General features: G+C 39.6%; 1 protein-coding gene across 5 annotated transcripts in view; it reads left to right on the top strand.

Moving 5' to 3' along the window:
• Positions 1–502: 502 nt before the first annotated feature.
• Positions 503–18113, top strand: part of LEPR (leptin receptor) — a 68625-nt gene continuing 51014 nt past the window's right edge. The window contains exons 1-2 of one of the 5 annotated variants that reach the window (XM_034433267.3): positions 503–612; positions 884–942. The gene's annotated coding sequence lies outside the window, so the exon portion shown is untranslated. Of the gene's footprint in view, positions 613–636; positions 943–1214; positions 1676–18113 lie in introns of those variants that run through there. The other 4 variants (XM_034433268.3, XM_087891077.1, XM_087891078.1 and 1 more) reach the window with 4 other exon arrangements.

The following is an 18113-nucleotide window of genomic DNA, read 5'->3' on the forward strand; positions in this document are numbered from 1 at the left end:
TAGGTAGATATAGCGATAGATGATAGATGATAGATAGATATTGATGATAGATGTTAGATAGATAGATATAGATTACAGTAGATAGTTTAGATACAGTACATACATACATGCATACATACATAGAGATAGATAGATGGATAGATAGGTAGATAGATAGATAGATAGATGATAGATAGATAGATAGATAGATAGATAGATAGATAGATAGATAGATAGATAGATAGATATATGTAGACAGTAACTACCAGGGCTCCAGCCTCTTAACAAACTTTTCACTTTCACATACTTCATTTGTATATCATATCTGAAGACTATTAGCTGGCCATATGAGGGATTTCATTATACACTCAGGAAACTAACCCGAGCTGAGCATAAGACTCCAACGATTTCCTTTTCCTCAGGAGAAACTTGCACACCTTGGCGCACGCGTTAGCAGCAGGTGCGGGTCAGACCCGGGGTGGGGGTGGGGGTGGGGGTGGGGGTGGGGAAAAGACACGCCACGCTCGGGTTCTCTGCTTTGGTATCGCGCAAGGGCCCCAAAACGCCAATCTCTCCCTCCCGAAGCCCGCCGGCTTTTCCTTGCCGTCAGGAGCGAGCGAGGGAGCTGCCCAGGTAGCGCCAGCAGCAGTAGCCGCCGCCGCTTTTCCCGCCCGCCGCTCGAGAGTCGCTTGCCCTCAGGGCTGTCTCAGCAGACGGCGCCGTCGCTAAGCTGACTGGCTGGGATAAAAGCCGGCGGGGGGTTAAGCAAAGGGGAGCGGGAGGGGGGGGGCAATCCAGTACCCCGTCGCCTGACGGCGTGGCCATTGACAGGGAAAAAAAAAAAAAAACTAGAAAACGAGGAGGAGGAGGGCTCAGTTTCCTCAGCCTTCCCTCTCTTTTTCAGGAAGCCCCCTCCCGTGGAGGAGCAGTGGGGAAATGAAATGAATGCCGTCGCAACGAAAGGTACGCCTTGGTTTTTTTTTTTTTTTTTCTCTTCCCCTGCTTCCTTTCTTCCAGCTTCAGAAAGTCCCGGGTCTTTTTTTTTTTTTTTTTTAATTTTAATTATTATTTTTTGACAGAGGCTGCGCTTGGAAAAAAAAAAAAAGACATTAAGGGGGTATTTATATGTGCGTCGGTGCAGCAGCATCTCTTCTTCCGAACAGTTCAGGTAGCTGTCCGGCTACTTTTAAGCGAACTTTGGGTACCTTTAAAGAAAAGACTGATTATGAGACCAAATCTTTTCGTCCTGTAAGAGGTGGTGGGCGTGGGCGCAGGGGTTTTATTTGTATGGGTCTTTGGGCGTAAATAAAACTAAAAAACTAATGTCTTTCTTCTGGAAATATAATATGCTCACCAACCTGCCTTCATCGATCAAATGAGATGCGCATGGTGGGCTTTGGGAGACCCTCCTCCCGGATAAATTTGCTCTGGTCTGACATTTGCGCCGGTAGCCTGGGCATTGTCCTTTAATTTTCTTCCTCAGGGCAGGCTCTTTTCTGTTATTTTGGATAAAAGGAGGGAGCGGAGGGGGATGCTTTCTGCGGAGGGGGATGCTTTCTGCTCTGTCGTAGCTTGTTCGTCTTAAAGAAGCACTTGACTTGCTGGGAAAAAAAAAGTTTTAAAGTTGGACGAAAAAAGGCGAAACAAACAAAACGCCTGCGAAAGAAAGACAAGGAAGACAGGCAGCAGGACAGAGGTTTGGAAATCTGAGCTGGGCTGTTAAAGCTGGTGGCTAGGTTGCTGTTTGATTTGCTGATTTGGTTTACATCCTGTCCTTTCTCCAAGAAACTTTTCATAGTGTCTCTGTGTGGAGCATTTGTTTATGTGAATGTGCATATGTAAGAAGGATGAAGAGTTGCATTCATCAGGCTTGAATGGTCTTTGATAGTAAATGTAAAACTATATTTTATCTGACTTATACTCAACCGGAGACTGAAACAGGGGTGTTTTTGATCCACATTAAAAAAACAACAACCCTAGATTGTTCTTGATTAGAATGTACAGTACTGTTGATTTTACATGGTTTTTGCCGTCATGTTCCAAACTGTTCTTTTTCACATATAGACATGTAATGCAAGAATCCATAAGGAGACTGAAATATTAAGGGTGATGGTACTTTTGAATGAGTTCAGTTTAGAGGACTGGATATTTGAGCTCAAAAGTTTTGAGGATCCTTCATTGTGTTGTCAATCAGAGCTGAAGAAAGCCTATGGAAAACCCTCACAGTTGAAACAGTTTTCAGAAAATAAGTTGGCTTATATATATAAAATGGTTTGTCAATTAGGAAAATAACTTTTTCAGACTTAGTGCAGACATGTTACATCTAAAATGGCCCTTCCTTTTGTCTGAGTGACAATCGCAATGTGCCAACATTGCCAGTGCATGGCTCCCCAAATTTGGGGGCCTTCTGGGCACATAAATGCCCAGGTTCATTTAAAAAAATGATGTTTTCCTGATTTATAAGAATGCTACTTATCACCATATTGCCACTCCTTACCTTTTCCAGGCAGGTGGGCGTATTTACTGTGTAGTAGCTAGCCATTAACATTATGGGGTTTATTTGTGGCCCATAGACATTTGTGGAAATGAAGACGCTAAAGGCTGACATTTTGCTTTGCAACTTTAGTAAAAATAGCCTTCAGTGCAAAAAGCTATCCACAGCTTATGGGTGCCTTAGATGTCACCTTGGGAATACTTACATTAGTTTTGGGTGAAAAAATAGATTGAATAGTGAAAGGTCCTTATGAGGAGTGCTATTCATTTGCTTGGGATGTTTCTATGTAAGTTTGTATTCTGAGTTTGCCTCTTTCCGGTAGCCTTTAGTAATAATTTTTGATGCAATTAGCTCATTCATCTCCAATGCTGAGATGAAACTGAATTAAAAAGACAACCAAGGAATTGAAAGGGCTGCCCATTGTACCTGTTTATGGATCTCTGTTTTACACATGCCTTCTTCTAATCAGCCATGCACAACCCTGGGACTCATGTCAATGATTTATGGCATAAATCTGGCAATTACATTATGAATTTTGTTGGATGCAACTTCAGAAACATGGAGATATTTATAACATGTACAAATATGAATATGAGTGCAGTGTCACTGATTGGAAGACTATTACTACAGGTACTTACTATCTTGTCTGAATGTAATTGAACAAGTCAGGAATTATCATAATTCATACAAATGTTCTGACCTAGTTAATTAACTCTGATAACTAATCCAAAAGCTGTTTAGGACAAAACTGTCTTCCTCTGGTCAATACCATTAGGGAAAATGATTACCAGAAGATTAATTATCCCTTCCTACCCCTGAGACCAAAGAGAGGCCCCATGAAAATGGGGCTTTTGTAGGCACTCTATCCCCAGCTCCTGTTTGTTTCTTATATCTGAGTAGAAGAAAATATGTCAGGTACAGCCTCACAATCTCTTTTGCCATGATTGGGAAGATTCATAAAAAGCCATTTCCTAATTGACTGAATGATCCATGATTGCATGTCACCAGCTCACGGGAGTAATAGGATGTTATACAAACACAGCAATAATGATTATGTTCTAGATATCTCTGTGTAGATAGTTTTATAAAGATACTGCAAGTATTTTTTTTAAAAAATAGAATAGCTTGATTAAGTAGACTATGTAACAAGACTGTAGAATTTGAGTGCTTTATTGCACGTCTCTTTATAATATTTTTCATTTTTAAATCTTGTGGATCACGGATAAGCAAGTCATGTTAAGTCCAATCAAACTTTATTACAAGTCACTGATCCAAACTTCATTTACAAAATTAAAATGTAGTACATGAATGGCTTAAAAAGGTCTACTTTGCTATCAACAACACAAGAATTCTTCAAGCTACAAATACAAAATTTACATTTTAGGATTGTTTTGTTATCTTGGAATATTTGACAAAAGAAGCCACATAAAGAATTACGTATTTTGTCTAATGTGGAAATGAGCTTGGAGTACATACAAGTAACACATTGGGAGTGCCTTGGTAAAAATTACCCTATGGCAGATATGATCCCATGATCCAATGCTCCCATCTTTGCAGAGATAAAGTATAGGGCATTTTGAGGTCCCGTTTCCCCCCCCGCCCCGTCTTGCTATTAAACCACAACAGTATAAATGTCCTTCAAAGTTTGTAATTTGTAAGTTGAGCCAGATATAATGCTGGTTTAAAATGAGATTTGCTTTGCCCCAGTCAAGGTCTAAGTAACAACTTGGAATAAACAGCCACTTTTAATTTGTTTTGAAAATGTTAGAAGTTTATATAATTATTCAATAACATTTTAAATTATTCTTATATATCATAAATTCTAAAATAATTTTCAAACAGTAAATTAACATTGTACCATGGTTTGTGCTTGCCCTTATGTTGATGTGATGAGAGGAAAATTCTTCTTCATTAGAAGAATTTTAATCATCTTAGTTGCCTGCATTTTTGTGTGATAGTGCTATTAGTGAATTCCTTGTTGGTTAATTCCAATTAATTTAAATATTCCACCTATTTATGCCTTCATTATGGAAAAAAAAATCAGAGATGTTACAACCTATTTGTGCCTTGTATGCATCTTTTTAGAACAATTAATGTATGCTCAACTCATTCTTCCTCACATTATTTTACCTCGAAAAATAACGGTAGGTTTCCTGATTGCTTTTATGCTTGCCCTTTTGAGCAATCACCACTTCAGTCTGCTGCCAAATAAAATGGGTTTCAAAGGAGTGATACTTCACTTCTGGGATGTTGTTGGGGAAAGCACATGCTTCTTATATAAGCAGAAAAACGAAGCAGGGTAATTTTATGTAGACATTGTGAAACATGGAACATATGAATGATTAGCTTTCAAAACTCTTGCAGTCATATCACAGTATGATGTTGACTATTAGAACATAACAAGTTCCAATTACTCAGAAAAAGAAACTACTGGATAAAATTCAAGGGATACAGTGAGGAAAGAGAAAAACAACCTTTCTCCTCCGTTTCTGACCCAAAATAAACTGAGTAATTACAATATAGACCAGTAGATGAAGTGCTCAAGGGGGTGGTGGCTGATCTTGGTTGAATTGGACTCCTGGGCCTGTTAGTGGCTTTTGATGCCATCATCTATCAAATTTTTCTGAAGGGCTTGCCAGAGTTAGGGTTTTGGCAGTGCATCTGTATAGTTGTTCTCTTTAACCTTAGATGACTGCTTCCAGAAGGTGGTATTTGGAGAATTCCTGGTAGGCTTTAGGGCAGTTAAACTTTTCAAAACTTTAAGATTTCATCTTATCTCTATTCTGTTTAACAATCTGCATATTTGCAGAACAGCATCTGAGCTCCCTCCCTATGTTTTTTTAATACTATGTGGACCTTCACTATTTCACTCATCCTTTATGCTAAATAAAATATACATGAAAAGCTTAGATTGTCTTCTGAAGAATTACATTGTAGTGCCATGAGTATGCTGATAAACAAATCCAGTTTTGTTTTTACCAACCAGGTAAGGCAATGAAAATGCTGTTTGTAGAAATGATCTTGACAATGTCCAATACACTAAAGAATCACACAGGAAAATGGAGGCAGTGGAGACGGTGCTAATAGGGTTTGTGTATCTAGATGTTCAAAGGTTAGAATCTTCCTCAAAGAATCACATTTTGTGTCTGTTTACATGTATACACATGGATCCATTTCTGTTATATAGATGCACAATAATATTATTTGGTCTGGAATGCCTTTTACCAGTTTACTAGATATATTTTGCCACGTAGTATGTTACTTGAATAGAAACAATAGCTGAACATGGTTTGGGCACTTAAGTTAGAATAAAATATGGCAACTGAATAATGGAGTGAATTTGGGTATCAGGATTATCTTATGCTATTGATATATGATCTTCATTTGCTCCCAGTCTTTATAATTTAAAGACTAATTTAACATATTGGTATTAATAAATCTCTTAATTGCTTGGAGACAGAGTATTTGAAGGAATGCCTCTTCTTGTATATTCCTGTCTATTCCCTGAAATTATCACTGGAGGTCTTGCACTGTCCTTCCATGCTGAAGCACTGGGGATATTATTGTCAAGTATATTAGATTCCCCTTCTCCTCTTTCCCATATATATATATATATATATATATCGTGTTGTCTTTTAAAATAATGTATCTATCTATGACAGTTTTATATGTTCTTGTGATTCCTGTTTTAGTTATAATTGATTGCTGCTTTCTTATGTGCTGCTTTATGATGCTGCTTTTGTCCTGATTTATATGGATTTTGGATTTCATGATACTTTATTGTACAGCACATTAAGAGATGTTAGCTATAAAATGAATACATTTTTTGGGTAAAGTAATGGAACAGCTCCATGATAATAGGCATAAAAGCCTCGCCACTTGTAAACTGGAAACCCAGCTTTCTGACTGGTTTGAACTGCCTGAGACAAAACAGGTGATCAGATTTGAGAATTAGTAGATTCTTCATTGAGCGAATAGTTGTCTGTGTTACCTTCATCCTGATGTAAGAATTACTGAAATATGTTCTAAATGATTCCCTTTTTTAAGGTTAACTGGAAATTAAAATTGATCCCGTTATCTCCTTGTTGATTGGCTGTGGTAATTTTATTCAAATAACACTGATATTGTGAGAGTTGCCTTGGTCATCAATAGATTTCTTGGTACAAAAAAAAATGTCAATCATTACTGATAAGCAACTTTATGGTTCATGTTCTTATAAACTCTGGTCATAACAAGCCTGTTGGGTGATTAGGGTTACAAGTTAGGGTTAGTTGATGTTATATTTGTATTGTTGAGTCTACAACTGGGAGCCAATTTGGTGCAGTTAAATTACCAGCTTAAGGAGCCTGAGTGGCGTAGGAGGCTAATGCCTCCCAAGGCAGCATTTAACATCCAGCTGCCTGCAATTACTGCGAGTTCAATTCTCACCAGGCTCAAGGTCGACTCAGCCTTCCATCCTTTCTAAGGTGGGTAAATTGAGGACCCAGTTTATGGGGGCAATAAGCTGACTTTGTATAAATATACAAAAAGTATGAAGACTATTGCTTAATGCATTGTAAGCCGCCCTGAGTCTCCGGAGAAGGGCGGCATATAAATCAAATTTTTTTAAAAAACAAAACCTGGGGAATTGTGAATTCTAATACCACATTACAGTTACGAAGCCAAGTGGGTGATCTTGGGCCATTCGATCTCTCTCAGCCCTAGGAAGCAGGCAATGGTAAATCATTTCTGAAATCTTGCCAAGAAAACTTCAGGGAATATTCCAGGCAGCAGCCATGAGTCAACACTAACTTGAAGGCACAAAAATCACAAAGCAACAACTACACCTGGGACAGCATATAGATCACATGAAATAATGATAAATTATTAATTAAATACATTCTGAAACAAAATTTGCTATCTATGCTAACTTGACTCTGAACAGCTTCTTAAGGCAAAGGAACAGATTTCAGTGCATTTCCATTTCCTTTGACTATTATTATATATAGTATATTACTCTGCATTTTACTGTGCCACTTTTTTAAAGTTCTCTTCCCTAATGATAAACTCATAGAGAAAAAAAGTATCTAAAGTTTTCTTGTATTGACTCTTTATAGTGCTTATGAGAACAAATTAAACCAGGAGAAAATTATGGCTTAATGAATCAATGTGACAAGTTCCAGAGACTAAGAGAAAAATGGAAATGCAACAATTACTAGAAAGCAATTTTACAGAGAATAAAAAGAATGGATTGGATTAAACCTTAAATTTAAACTTAAGTCTTAAATTTAAACGTTACATGCACTATATTTGTATAATCATTTATTTATTTTTCAAATGTATTAACCACCCGACTCTATTGTACTGGTAGAATTTTGCATACCCAGTGAGAAATGGATTATATATTTCTCAAACAGAATCTACTATATAGCAAACCGTTTTGGAAGCAAAGAGAATTATAAAACTGTTTTCCATTTGGCATGAAGATCTGTTGTTGAAACACAAATGTTATTAATAAAATCAGATGAACAAGCCTAAGCTCCTAAACCTAAAATAGACTTTGGATTCTAGCCTTTGACTGATTAATTAAGAGTATTAAAGCATCATTGGATACAGCTGATTTTAACAGTATTTCATACTGTTATGGAATATTGTATAATATTTCATATTTAGCACTGAAGTTCCACAAATACTAGATGAAGTGGATGAATGTTGAGTTTGAATTTATACTGTAAATTGGCTCAATTATTTCTTAAGAAACGAGTGATTAGTGGCATTGTTGTGGGAAATTGAAAAGTCAAGATGATGGGCCTTACAAAGCAGTTAAATTCCCACCCCATTTATGCTGGTATTGATATTGCACTTATATACAATGAGGTTTGTGCACCTGTCATCTTGACTTTTTTGACCGTTCTTTGCAGACCTACTGCCAGATCCAAACCTCCAGAATCATCAAGAATTGATTGTTTTTCAGAAGTAATTCAGGCTGATACATGAAATTTAAAGTTCAGTAATTAGCAATTTAAAATAATGATTGTATGAACATAATTCCAATGATCACAGACATGTATTTACTACTCGCAAACATGGCCAAAATAAAATCTTACAGACTTGTAATGAATATTAAAACAGATGCTGATAAAAATATTGATGCATATTCAAAATTAGAATAACTACAATGTCATCTTCATATATAAATTAAAGAAAACAAAGGAAATAATTTGTCAGGCAGCTAACTCACTTTTGAATCATAGTTGGTTATCCATGATTTGAACCTTATCCTTGAATGTTTTCACTGTTTATCAGCTATATTTTTTCCTCTTTTGCTTCTATTTTTATAGAGAACATAATTTGCAATTATATCCAAACAACAAAACATTACATTGAACAAGCTGTCAAAACTAGAAATGCAAATCAAATCAAATTGGAATTTGACATTTGAATTTTCTAGAGACAAACAAATAAGAGTTTTGATATATGTGGTTTTCATTATAAAGCAGAAATAACTGGAGTATATGAAATAGAGAAAGGGAGGGAGAAAGTTTGTAATTACAAATATTCTTAATTGAATAACAACTGTTAAAACTTTCCATTTAATATGGAAGTGTGCAAGGAATGTATTCTTAAATGAAAGAGGGAAAAATATGTGGCCAGTTCCAGTCAGTATTAAGGGAGGCAGAACATAAAGCAAGAATGAAATTCAAGATAATGGTGCCAAGTATAAAGTCTTTCAAGGCTCATGATCCAAAAAAATCACTTCCCTTCCACAAGAAGTGATGGAGCCTGAGTGGCGCAGCAGACTAATGCTACTGTTAAAGGTAGTATTTAGCTTCCTGCTGCCTGCAATTACTGCAAGTTCACCAGGCTCAAGGTTGACTCAGCCTTCCATCCTTTCTAAGGTAGGTAAAATGAGGACCTGGTTTGTGGGGGCAATAAGCTGACTTTGTATAAAATATACAAAGGTATGAAGGCTATTGCTTAACGCATTGTAAGCCGCCCTGAGTCTCCGGAGAAAGGCGGCATATAAATCAAAAAAAAAAAAAAAGAGAGACCCAGATGGCTTCCACCCACCAACATTAGTGCTTAAAAATCTGGCCATTCCCTCAGGTGCTTGGGCTAGAGTGGCAATAAGACCTTATAGAAATCTTCCTATTAGTTTGAATGGGGTTTTGTTTTTTATTATATAATTAATAAAAATATATTATTATGTACTAAGCAGTGGTGAAATGTAAAATTTGTTGCTACCGGTTCTGTGGGCGGGGCTTGGACAGGGCTTGGTGGGGGGGGTAATGTGACTGGGTGAGTGTGACCATTTTTTTTTTTTTACTTTTCTAAAGCATTTTTTACTACCCGTTCAGGTGAATAGGTAGTCAAAATATTTTTAAAAAGTAAAAAAAAAAAGGTTCTGACGATCACAGCTGTGCCATGTGATCGTTGGAACCTTTTTTTTACTTTTTAAAAGCATTTTTTTACTACCTATTCACCAGAACCGGTAGTAAAAAAATGCTTTAAAAAAGTTAAAAAATGGTTCTAATGATCATGTGGCATAGCTGTGATCATCGGAACCGTTTTAAAGGCATTTTTTTTTACTACCTATTCACCGGAACCAGTAGTTAAAAAATGCTTTAAAAAAGTAAAAGAATGGTTCCAATGATCATGCGGCACAGCTGTGATCATCGGAACCTTTTTCAAAGCATTTTTTACTACCTAGTAAACCGGTAGTAAAAAAATACTTTAAAAAACTAAAAAAAAGGTTCTGACGATTGCGCAGCACAGCTGATTGACAATTGACAATCAGCTGTGCCTTGCGATCGTCGGAACCTTTTCTTTACCTTTTTAAAGCATTTTTTTTACTACCGGTTCACCCGAACCGGTAGTTTTTATCACTACCGGTTCGCCGGTAGCATTTTATCCTTGGTACTAAGTAAGTTTACAATTATTAAAGTTGTACATCATTCAAAATATTTATGGAATTGAATGGCCTTCTAAATATAATAAATAAAAAAGGATGTCTGTATCAGTGGTGGGATTTAATTTTTTTTTACTACTGGTTATGTAGGTGTGGCTTGGTGGGTGTGGCAGGGGAAGGATACTGTAAAATCTCCATTCTCACCCCACTCCAGGGGAAGGTTACTGCAAAATTCCCATTTCCTCCCGATCAGCTGGAACTCGGGAGGCAGAGAATAGATGGAGGCAGGGCCAGTCAGAGGTGGTATTTACCGGTTCTCCGAACTACTCAAAATTTCCACTACCGGTTCTCCAGAACTGGTCAGAACCTGCTGAATACCACCTCTGGTCTGTATGCGTAGGTGAAAATTAGAAGCTATTCAGCCTGAATGATGAATTTTGCTTATGTTGTAAATTTGCTTTTAGTGTTTATATGTACTCTGGTCTATAAATGTCTGCAGCTGGCCATGATGGCACTAAAATGATGAAACATGCATTGTGATGGCATGATGAGATCACTGCCCTTTTATATAGGTTGGAATCAAATATTAAGGAGCAGAATTTGCATTGTGATGTTGTGACACTTGTTTTGTTATTTCCCTTGCCCCTTTCTGGATGCCTATGATCTGACATTGTTTCATGTTCCCAGGATTGAGTAAGACAAAGATAAAACTATTTATTGGCAAGATGCATCAGATATAGTAAACTTTTCTATTATGACAAGTTCGCTGTTATTATTTTTAGTTTTAAAGTATTTAAAGGACTTTTCACTCATTCTGAATACTTTTTGTTATGTTGAGAGAGAGAGAGAGAGGGAGAAAGAGAGGGAGGGAGAGAGAGGGCTAATAATATGGAACAGTCTAATTCTTGGAAATCTGGAGTGATTCCCAGTTTCTGAAGAAATAAAACAACACACTCCCATATGTATTAGGAGTAGGATTTTATGTTTCAGAATTGTCTATTTAATATTGAAAAACAGCTGTGACATACAATTTGTTTTTCATGATAGTTTAGATACTCACATTACTATGTTGCCAATCCATATTAGCTAACACCTGTTAATATATTTAATGAAAACATAATACTGTAGTTGTTCTGGAAAGTGACTGCTAAATACTGTATATTCTTGCTCCTGTAAAGGTTACATTTGATGGTGGGTAGTGTCCTCTGAGAAAGTGCTGTTCTGGTTTTTGTGCTTTTAAAAATAGTTCTGAATACAATTATTTCATTCAAACTTAGCTGAAATAATTGGTACATACAATTGTATGAAAGTATGCATATGTTTTCACTCAATACAAAGGTGTATAGCTTTTAATTAATTTATCAAATTTATATAGCTGTCCATCTCACCAAAAGTGACTCTGAGTAGTGTCCAACAACCAAATGAAACAATAACATAAAAATAATCATTATAAAAACAATCATCATAAAATATGAAAGCTCATTATTAAAAATGAAAATACTATTAAAAATATAAAAGCCATAAACGGAAAGAGTAAATATATCAGCCACATCAACCACAATAGGGGAGCCACTTTAAAATGTCACCAGTTCCTTGAGATCCAAATCTTGATGACATAACCAGGTCTTGAGGGAAAGATCAATGGAACTAACCTGACTTTGGGAGGCAGGGAATGTTCCATAAGGCAAATGCTACAGCAGAGCAGGCATTCCTTTCGGGACCCATCAAATATAGGTGTCTTACAGATGGTACTTGCAGCATGCTCTCTCCGCCAGATCTACTGGGATAGCTCCTCAGATAATGGCCCCAGGCCATGAAGAACATTAAAGATCAAAATCAGAAGCTTGAATTGCACCTGGAAGCAAATTGGCAGCCAGCACAGCTCACAGAGCAGAAATGCAAGATGACCCAGCGGTGAAATGCACTTACCTTTGCTACCGGTTTGGATATGTGAGCGCACACACACTCGTGCACAGAGCCTTTTGAGCATGCACAGAGGATAAAAAATGGGACATAATGACATTCTGGCGTGTGGGGGGAGCCACCCATTGCTGACTACCGGTTCGCGCAAGCCAGATAGATCCGGCTGGATTTCACTGCTGGTGCCACCTTAAGTGCCCATACCACTGCATTTCATACCAGTTGAAGCTTCTGGATACTCTTCAAGAACAACGCTGTTTATCACATTACAATATTCCAATTTGGAGGCAACTAGTATATGAGTGACCATAACTAGAGCCTTCTGATGTAGGAACAGGTGCAACTAGCACTTAAAATGAAGTTGCAAGGCCCTCCTAGCCATGACTTCCACCTGCTTCTCCAGTTTAGGAAGACTCCAATATTGCACACCGGGTCTACAGTATCTGAGGCTGTACCAGTCTATCCAGCACCAAAGATAATCTTAGAACAAGTACCAGTAGATTCCAAAACTTAAAGCCATTCAGTCTTGCCATGATTCAGCTGAAGCCCACTGTTTCCTATCCAGACCCTCACAGCCTCTAGGCTTACTTCACCACGATCAGATACAATACTGTGCCAACCATCCCCATCCTCTGAGCTGATCCAGAAGGATACCAAGTTGCTGAGAGGTACAGTAGGGCAAGGATGGGTGGCACATAAATCCCTTTCCACCCTCTCCAGAAATCATCCCAAAAGTATGACCAATGCTGTTTCATCCCCTATCCTGGTTTGAATCCTGACAGGAAAGGATCCAAATAATCTACTTCATCCAAGGTCCCCTGAAGCTGTCACACAAACACTTTCTCAACCACCCAAAAGAGAAATTAAGTACAGGACAAAAATATCCTCCAAAGTATATTCATTTTTGCAAATTAAAATGTGAATTAATTTGAAGTAAATTTTGTTTTAGTTTAATTTTGTTTTAGCTTTTCTAAAATATTATATTAGAGATTCAAGACAATGATAATTCATGATACATTAAATCACTGCAACCTGTTAAAATTCATTCAAATCATCAAAGTCTTTTTCATTTTCTAATATTTATTTGTTGACATTTTATAGCTTTGTTCTGAATTTAATTTTTTAAAGGTTTAAAATGTTCATATCCTTTTGTTTCAAATCTCAATAACTGAATTGTAAATTTAAAACCCTTATGGCTCTGTTGGGGAAAACAAATAAAATACCTTTCATAAAATCAGATTTCTCTGAAGAGAGAAAAAGTTACTTCTATTAAAAAAACTTACAAATGAATATATATACACGTACACAGACACATGCATTCTTTTATCAAGGAGTCTAAAAACATATTTATAACAACATCAATTTTCTGAAATTACAGTGGAAAACTTGCTCTAAGAAGTATAATCTTAAACAAAGAAAGAAACAGAACATTTTGTCAATTCAGATTCAGATTCTCTGCATTTCCTATTATATTTATGCCAATTCCAGATACAGGTAATCCTGGATTTACCATGGACCCTCCCCAAAGATACTTATGATACGCTTCCAAAGTTCTGATGGCTAGGGGCCTGTGGCAGCCATGTGACTGCATTTGGAGCATATGGTAAATAGTGCTTATTTATGGCCATTTGCAGCATCCTGCAATCAAATGAGCATGATTTATGATGTTTTTAGCAATAGCACTTAGACTTATACACTCCATAGTGAAGAATGGGTTTGCTTAACTACCATGGATTGACATAATGACCATAGTGATTTGCTTAATGACCACCACAGAAAAAGCTCATAAAATTGAATTAATCGTATGATGACCAAGGCAATGTGGTAGCTCAGTGGTTAAAAACCAGCAGCCCAGGTTTGAGGCCTGAGTTCCACGTGATGGGATGAGCCCCCATCCTCACCTCAGCTCCTGTCAACCTAGCAGTTCGAAAGAATGCAAATGAGAGTAGATAAATAGGTACCATTCGGTGGGAAGGTAACAGCACTCCATGACATGCTGGCCATATGACGTAGAAATATCTTTGGACAGCACTGTCTCAATGGCATTGAAATGGAGATAAGCATTGCTCCACCTAGAGCCAGCGACGACTAGTGGAATAACATCTGGGAGTCCATTTGATGATCCACTTTACAACCATTGCAATTTATGACCATGATGGACAGATATTTTTATTTCACTTGCAAATTGAGATGGTGTTAAAAATGGAAAGTTTTTGATGGAGATCTCTTTTTTGTGTTGTCTTGATATTCTTATTGTTAAGAGCTTAAGAATTCCAATTTTAATCACTTATTTAATTAAGGTTATATTATTTAGCACATGATCACATGTAGCTTTTTAATAAGCACTGACCCAAAATCTGTGGAAACATCACTAACAAACACCAATGTGTTGACATAATTCTTGTATTTGTCCTTAACATGACAGAAGTTTGGCTGAAAGACTAAGGGAAATAATAGCTTCCTGAAAGCTAAAATGTCAGCAAATACATTATTTGAAGTTTCAGAAAACGCTTATTGATTTTGTTGATTTTAAGAATTCTAGTAGTCTAATATATGCATTATTTTTACATAGGTGTAATGCATTTTGGTATGAGCATGAAAATGATACCACTAGCTCAAGGAACATGTAATCTAAAGTTGACAATGAATATAAACCAAAGTTAAGTAGGAGGAGATGTGTTCTTTAAATAACTTGAACTTTAAATTATCTGACATCTCCAAGGTAGTTGAAATGAAACAAGAAACATTTTGTGAATATTCTGAAACTCAAGCAATGCTGATTAAATGCCCTTTGGATCAGATGATGTCATATAGGCCTTAAGTTTCTTCAACAAAGCTAAAAGGATATGTTGCCTATTTGAATAAAATAAATTTGCTGTCACTTTATTTCACAGTAGGCAGATGTGATTTACTCATTTCGTCCTTTTTATTTTTTCTTTTCGTAATCTAGGCTTCTATTCCATTTCTGTTACTTCAGATGTGGCAGTGAAGTTCAAACTCCCTATTTTCAGAAATATTTCCAACTTAACTTTATTGTTTTATTTATTTATCAAACAAATTTATATTCTGCCACAATCACTGAGGTGGTCAGTGGTTCCCACAAATAAGCTTAAATAATAACTATACATAAGATCATAACAACAATTTAAAATCCAAACAATTTGTGGTATCAGCCCCCATAAATCCCTCCAGAGAAGAACTTCCTTTATTTTTAATGGAAGGCAGATAGCTTTTCACAATTCTTCATAATTGAAGCCGCTGGGTGAGATCATCCGTGGCTTTGGGGTGAAGTGTCAACTGTATGCCGATGACACACAGTTGTAGATTTAAACCCCAGGCCATCCCAATGATGCCCTTGACGTGATGTCCCGTTGCCTGGAGGCCGTGCAGATCTGGAGGGGGAGGAACAGGCTCAGACTCAACCCCTCCAAGACTGAGTGGTTGTGGTTTCTGACGTCCCAATATAGCTAGCTAGAACCATCACCACTAGGGGGAGGGTTGGGTCTGGCCTCGAAGTGCGGCGGGGGGGTGGGGGACCTGGGGTCGAGGGGGGTGTTAGAGCTCATCTGGATAGTGTTTCAAACATCAATACTGTGAGTGGGAGGGGTAGATATGGCGGGAGCAGGGGGCCATATCGTGTTAGGGGAGCGCGCACCCGCTGTCTACGAGCGGTGGTGTGCTCCGGCCCCCTAGGCTCCACCCGTTCTCCAGGTTGCATAGACCCTCAGGGCCCAGGCCTTCGGCTGATGCTGTGCAATGCCAGGTCCGTAGTAAATAAAGCCCCCCTCATTTGTGATCTTATTCAGGAGGGGGGTGCGGACCTGGCAGGTATTACGGAGACCTGGTTGGGCCAGGAGGGGGGGGTTCCCCTCATTGAAATGTGCCCACCAGGTTTCCACGCATTCCATCAGCCAAGGTCACAGGGGAGGGGCGGGGGGGGTAGCGATTATCATTAAAGATGGCCTGAGACCGAGGGAGGCCACTGTTCCTCAGGCGGCCGGCTATGAATCCCTCCTTGTGAAATGGGGTCACGGGGTTCAGAGGGGTTTGCTGATCACGTACCTGGCTCCCTGCCATGTGGCAGCAGCCCTGCCTGAGCTACTCAACGTCATCGCCACGGTGGCGGTTGATACCCCTAGGCTTATGGTCATGGGGGATTTCAACCTGCCGTCCGTGGGTGAGGCGTCAGAGGTGGCTCAGGAGTTCATGGCTTCCATGACAGCCATGGACCTGACCCAGTTAATTCATGGCCCTACCCACACGGGGGGAAACACGCTGGATCTGGTTTTTGTCTCTGGACAGTGGTTGAGTGATCTCGAGATAGGGGATATAGTCACCAAGCCCTTGTCATGGTCTGATCACTCTCTCCTTTGTCTCGACCTTCGAACCGCTACACCCCGCCGCAGGGAGCCGGAGCCGGTAAGATGGTTCCGCCTCAGGCGCCTGATGGAACCTGATAGGTTCCAGATGGAGCTTGGGCCATTCCCTGAGGCTCTGGCACACGCCTCGACTGGAGACCTAGTGGCTGCCTGGGATAGGGCGGCCGCTGGACCTCTGGACCGGGTCGTGCCTTTGCGGCCTCTGACCCGGCGCCGATCTCATTTAGCTCCTTGGTTCACTGAGGAGCTGAGGGAGTTGAAGCGCTGGAAAAGACGCCTAGAGAGCAGTTGGAGGGCCAGTCTTTCTGAATCTGACCGGACACTGGTAAGATCTCATATTAGGAATTACCTAGTGGCGATAAAAGCAGCGAAATGTAGCTATTTTGCTGCTCTTATTGCGTCATCAGATAATCGCCCGGCCGCCCTGTTTAGGGTGACCCACTCCCTGCTCCACCAGGAAGCGCGGGAGGACCCCTTGGAGGGTAGAGCTGAGGATTTTGTTCAGTATCTGTATGACAAAATCACTCAGATTCGGGAAGATCTGGACTCCGACTGGGTAGTCTCAGGGGGAGGGACGGGGGCAGGTCTTGAGAATGTTATCTGGGATGAGTTTGATCCTGTGACCCCTGAGGACGTGGACAGGATTCTGGGTAGACTGAACGCGACCACTTGTTTATTGGACCCGTGTCCCTCCTGGTTAGTGCTGGCTTCTCGGGAGGTGACACGAGGCTGGTTCCAGGGGATTATAAATGCTTCGTTGGGTGAGGGTGTCTTTCCTGCCGCCTTGAAAGAGGCGGTGGTGAGGCCTCTCCTCAAGAAGCCTTCCCTGGACCCGGCAATGTTGGTAAATTATCGTCCGGTCTCCAACCTTCGTTTTGTGGCGAAGGTTGTTGAGAGTGTGGTTGCGCAACAGCTCCCCCAGCACCTGGATGAAACGACGTATCTGGATCCGTTCCAGTCGGGCTTCAGGCCCGGGTACAGCACGGAAACGGCATTGGTCGCGTTGGTTGATGATCTCTGGAGGGCTCGGGACAGGGGGTGCTCCTCTGTCCTGGTCCTGTTAGATCTCTCAGCGGCTTTTGATACCATCGACCATGGTATCATGCTGCATGGGTTGGAAGAGTTAGGGGTGAGAGGCACTGTGTTGCAGTGGTTCTCCTCCTTTCTCTCTGACCGGTCACAGTCTGTGTTGACAGGGGGACAGAGGTCAACCCCGAGGCCCCTCATATGTGGGGTGCCGCAAGGGTCGGTCCTCTCGCCTCTCCTGTTCAACATTTATGTGAAGCCGCTGGGCGAGATCATCCGTGGTTTCGGGGTGGAGTACCATCAGTACGCTGATGACACCCAGCTGTACATCTCCACCCCGGATCACCCCAACGATGCCCTTGAAGTGATGTCCCGGTGCCTGGAGGCTGTACGGATCTGGATGGGGAGGAACAGGCTCAGGCTCAAC

Source organism: Pantherophis guttatus, chromosome 3, assembly GCF_059756535.1.
Source record: "Pantherophis guttatus breed Tessera chromosome 3, ASM5975653v1, whole genome shotgun sequence".
Lineage (NCBI taxonomy): Eukaryota > Metazoa > Chordata > Lepidosauria > Squamata > Colubridae > Pantherophis > Pantherophis guttatus.